The following is a 6,081-nucleotide window of genomic DNA, read 5'->3' as shown; positions in this document are numbered from 1 at the left end:
ATGGCTATGGACTTGGGTTTTCATCCATGAGTCTTATCATAAATAATGCATGCAGCATGTGAGATCTGCTGTCATGTCACACAGAGAGAGAGAGAGAGAGAGAGAGGGCGAAAAAGAGGAGTTGAGGGGCTAAACATCTGGTGTTGACACATGCATTTCACCAACTTTCCTGGGTTCATGCTTTACTCCTATCTGATGAACCTGAACAAAGCCAGTTAAACCTGATACTCTGTATGTATTATTGTCAAATATTGCAGACAGTGTACATTTCTTGTGATGTCAAGAAACCTGCTTCACAGTTGCTGGAATCGTACTTAATTGGCATGTGTACACACACATTTTTTGTTTGTCCAATTTGATTTTCAGTGTAAATATGTTAAACAGAACCATGAACACACACCATAGACCAAGAGAAAGATTATTTTTATCATATTGGCAATATCATGTGGGTTCTGAGTGATACATCTCAAACACGTGCCTGGAGTAAAATGCGGTCTGTCATTTTTGACCCCAGAGAGAGACTACCAAAGGTTTATGAGTGTTATTATTTGTTTATGGTGTACATGGTGCATTGTTTGAATATATTGCTACTTGCAGCTGTATTTGTCTGTGTCGTGTGTGTAGGTTTGCAGAGACCCATAGGTTTGGTGGTTATTCAAAACATGTACCTGTGCATCTTTAAGTTCAGTTTTCCTACATCCTTTTTCATTGTAAAACTGATATTCAAATCTATGAAGTCTTTTGAGTCAGTGAAATGATCCATTTCATGTATTCTGTGGATAACCATCCCTGTATCTGTACTGGTGGATGGGGATGAGACTGGGGGGCACTCTTAAAAAAATTCCAAGTACAGAACGATTAGCTGTGGCTGGTGAGACTGGTGAACCTTGACTTCAAACAATTTTAAAAAAATTTTTTATTCTGACAGTCTGCCATCAGAGATGAAATATGTGTTCGGAATTGATCTGAGGAAGCCTATCAGTTGTTGCATGATAAAAATATTAATGACCTTTTTAGAAAGATGCTTTGTTTTCAAGCTTCTTTTAGACAAGAGCAACTGCTTTGCCAATGGGAGTGCTTGTGTTGAGGGCTATTATCAGTACTCAATTTGAGCAGGCGCAATGTCAAAATAATAATCTTTTGAAAGATGTTCCAGGAAGTTTTGTCATTTTGGACAAAGGAATCTGTGTGTGTGTGTGTGTGTGTGTGTGTGTGTGTGTCTGTGTGTGATTATGCATGTGTGTGTGTGTGTGATTATGTGTGTGTGTGTGTGTGTGTCTGTGTGCATGTGCATGTGTGTGCATAACAGTGGGACAGCAATGTCACTTGTGTATATGGCAACCATGAATAACAGTGAAAACAATGTATCAAAAAAGAATTCAAAACACTGAAAAGAAGACATTTCTTACACATTATTTCCAGAATATGTGGATATTATTTTTTTCACTGAAAGCTGCCCCCAGCATCTCCAGAGGAGGGGCAACAGAGAGAAGAAGCAACAGATACAGAAAAGAAAGATACAGAAAAGAAAGGATAAAATCAAATCAAAGGTAGTTTGTCTTGATCATTGGAAGATGTCAGCACAGGGATAAAGTCACAAATAAACACAATAGAAATGCACACACACACACACACTAAAAAAGAATAAGACAATCAGGAAGAGTAACAAACTAAATTTATTTACCATATAACGCATTATATACAATTAAAATGTATGGAGTCAAAATATATTCAGTAATGTCTCACCATTAAAACATGATCAAAACACCTATACTGTTCACATATATTTTGCAAAGAAACACATTTGGAGTATTCCCAATCTCTCTCTCCCTCTCATGCACATGCACACACACAGACACAGAGTGAAGGGTGTGGGGGGCAGACACTGAGAAAGAGAGAGGGAGAGAAAATGTGAGATTTGAAAGGAGTGTAATATGGGTTGGTTGGTGTGTGTGTGTGTGTGTGTGTGTGTGTGTGTGTGTGTGTGTGTGTGTGTTGGAGTGACAGATATGCTATACTGTTGGAGTGACAGATAATTTAGATAGTAAATGCATGCATGCGTGCATGTTTTTCACACCATGAAGTCTGATTTTGTGAGGTACTTTAAATTAAGCCTTACAGTACCAGCTGCTTTGTATGGCTGTACTTTCCATTGCAGGGTTGGTTTGCTTTTCAGCAAAAGGTCAAAAAGTTGCAAACACACACACACACATACACAAACATCATCGTCATCTGATCAAAGGATAATATGCCTGGCAAAGAAGTTTTAAAATACAAATGTCGCATAAATCACCTAATGTAAATGACTCCTCGACAAAAGAACCCACTAGGCAGCTGACTTTGAATTCTGCATAAAAACATCTAAAGAACTGGTGAGTACACACACACACACACACACACACACACACACACACACACATATATATATATATATATATATATATATATATATATATATATATATATATATTGAAAAGAAAAAAAGTGGCATGGCTTGCTCAAATCAAACATCCTTAGTGGCTCTTTACCACATAAAAGCAATTCAACAAAGTGCATCCCCACATTTGATAATCTTTATAATCAGAAATAGTACCTACCAGAATCAGTTCGACTCATAAAATAAGATCAGTTATAAATATTTGTCTCTGTACAGAAATGAGAGGGAATGACATACAAATAGTTGCAGGGAAGAAACAAAACAACAACAACAAAAAAACAACCCAACCTCCCTTTAAAACTAAATGAGTAATCACATGCAATCAGGCACAGAGGGACAGAGAGAAACAAAGACTGAGTCAGACACATGGACAGACAGACAGAGACACACACACACACAGTGAGAGAGAGAGAGAGAATGAGAATCACAATAACACATAATGCATGGACACAAATGTAAACAACCATGCCTGCACCAATCTCCACAACAGAGCAGTGACACACTGGCTTCTTAGATCATGCCCACACACATTATTCATGCATTACACTAATGAATTCAAAATGTCATCCATGTCAAAAAAGAAACGGTTCACAAAGCTTATGAGACTTTGAACTGTTATGTCAAAGCAGTGTTGTTGAATTACATATGGCGTTCTGATCATTTACTCATGTGACATTGCTTTTGCCTTGAGGCACAAGACGCTATCGTTTTTTGACATGTGGGTGACACACACCTTACATGTCTATATTCAACAATCCACATCTTCCTCTGTGTGTGTGTGTGTGTGTGTGTGTGTGTGCGCGCGCACACGTGCTCATATAGTTGTGTGTGTGTGCGTGCGTGTGCGCACATACAATTGTGTGTGTGCGCGAGTGTGTGTGTGTGTGTGTGTGTGTGTGTGCGTGCGTGTGTATGTGTTTTCTGGTGGCAAGGTTGAACGGACACATGGAGGTGGTAACAGAAATAACACTGCACCACTTTTTTTTTGCGGGGGGGGACGTTGGGAAAGGTCAGAGACACTTTACATACCAGGCATTTAATTCATTATCTGTGCACTGACTCATGCAAAATATCACATATGTGTGTACACATGCATGTGTGTACCTGTATGTAAGGTTTGTTGATGCATGAATGTACATTGTGTGCATGTGCATATGCATATAAAAGAAAAGTAAAATCACTAAAAACAACAATTTCTACACTTAAAACAACTTTTTTTTTTCTTTTTAACCATTCACTCCATTCCCCAATCTTCTATCTGATAAACAACATTATATCTAAAATTCTTTTGTTATATATGTGTATATATATATATATATTTTGTTGTTGTTGTTGTTGTTGTTGTTGTGTTGTCCAAATCATATGGACTCAAAATGGAACTGAATAAAAGCAGACTCAATTTACACACACGCTTAAGTTTTAAATATCTGGGATTTGAAAGTACAGGACAAGTTAAAGGATTTCCCCCCTAAAAGTAAAACAATGCTGCCTGTCTATAGTTCGGGAGTTTTCAAGGCAAACACTTACACAAAAAGGGGGCATAACAAACAGCTCTAAAATGCAGACTAAGCCTAAACATTTCTTGTACATCTCACATCATGTAGACCTGGCTTCGACTATACACTCCCCCCCCTTCCACCTCCCCCACCCACCCTGCAAGTGTTGCTGACGTGGAAAAGGAGACTAGATTACATATGTATATGCCCATTCTGTACAATGGTGATGACTATAATTACAACTTCTCTAAGTACTAAATTCAGTTCTACTACAAACACATGCATGTCCTGATAAAACAATTTAAAAAAACAAACAAACAGAAAAAAGAAAAACAGGAGGTTCAACAGATGCATAACATGAAAAAAAAAGACAGCAAAAGCAAAGTGGTATTGTTTTCAATCTCATTCTCAGTAACATCATCATTAATATCTTAAAAACACACTCATACACACACCACACCACACCACACCACATCCACGCATTTCCATGGGAGTGCAGGGATGGAGGGCTGTATGACAGAGGATGGTGGTGGTGGTGGGGTGGGGGGGGGTGGTGGTGGTGAAAGTACTGGGGTAGGATGAGGGAGGCATGGGGGGAGGGGGGGTGGGTGCTGGGGCGACAGAGGCAGTGCAAAGAAACTGGTTTTAGTGCTTGCCAAACTAACACAGAAAAAAGACATGAACAAATATCCTTTTCATTCATTTTTAACAGTTTCCTGTATTTTGGTATGTGTGTACACATTTCTTTTTCATCTTTTTTTTTCTTTCTTTTTTTTTTTTTTTTTTTTTGTTGGTCTTGAACAAGAATTCTTTGTGAGGTTGCTGCAAAAAGTTACAAGTAGACTGGAACAGAAGTGTGAATAACACCTCTGTCTTTACACACACACACACACACACACACTCATACTAATACCTACTAACACACACCGGACAAACACAATGCATTAGAAGAAGGGAAAATGCACAAGTATCCTGCTATACACACAAACACTTATACACATACAAATACCCACTAACACACACCACATGAACACAACCCATTTGAAGAAAAGGGAAAATGCATGATTATCCTGTTAACATCCCAATGAACAACAGAGTCCATTTTATCTTGTGCCATCACAGATACATTTTTTTCTTTTTTGGTCAAGAACTACATTATAAACAAAACCATACAGCCATGGAAACCCAACATCTAATGGTGTATTCATTAAGTCATCAAAACAGCTGATCAAACATTGCCAGTTTGCCTTGTTTATTCAAAACAATGAACACTATCAATGTCTTTTCCATGAACTGTCTTCATAAAAATATAAAAAAGTTGTTGACTTAATTTTGTTTTGTTTATTTTAATCAGCACGGTCACAAAAAGAAAAAGAAAAAAAAAAGAGAGAAGAATTTGAAATAAACAGTATTGTTTTCACTGTGAACCATAAACACCCAGATTTCTTCCATACATAAAATTGTCAAGTATCAACATTTTAAGACTGGTCATAAAAGTGACTCAAAATTGACAGACATGTATGAAAACATCTTTCTGGCTTCTGTTTCTCGCTTCCTACAACTAGTAACTAATTAACAACTCACTCAGCCCTGTTAACAACCCCCAAAGTAAGAAAGAAAGTAAGTAGGTCAGTAAGTATACTGTATGGATATATATATATATATATATATATATATATATATATATATATATATATACACACACACACACACACACATTTTTTGGAAGATTACAGTAATGCAGTAAGTGAACTGGGCTGTCTTTTGAAATTGTTGTGAAAGAAATTTCATACAAAACCTGAGAAGTGATATTCACTGTTGATGGATCAAAACAAAAACTTAACAAGGTAAACTACAGTAAAACACATGGGCCATTCAGAAATATCTTGGAATTATACTGACAGTAAACATATTTTCTTTTCAAATGAGAATTTGGTTTGGGTCCAAAAAGCTGCAAAAAGATTCACCTGAACCATAGTCTTTTGTGAGGCCGAAGTGCCCCACAACTGGTCACAATTTTCAGACATATGTTGATAGACTGATACAAGCATGACTGATGATTAATGTCATGCTTCTACTTGTGAAGAAACTAAAAAAAACCAAAAACAAAAAACAAAAAAAAAAACAAACCCCCCCCAAAAAAAAAAA

Source organism: Babylonia areolata, chromosome 3, assembly GCF_041734735.1.
Source record: "Babylonia areolata isolate BAREFJ2019XMU chromosome 3, ASM4173473v1, whole genome shotgun sequence".
NCBI classification, from domain to species: Eukaryota; Metazoa; Mollusca; class Gastropoda; order Neogastropoda; family Buccinidae; genus Babylonia; species Babylonia areolata.
This window is presented reverse-complemented; position numbering follows the sequence as displayed.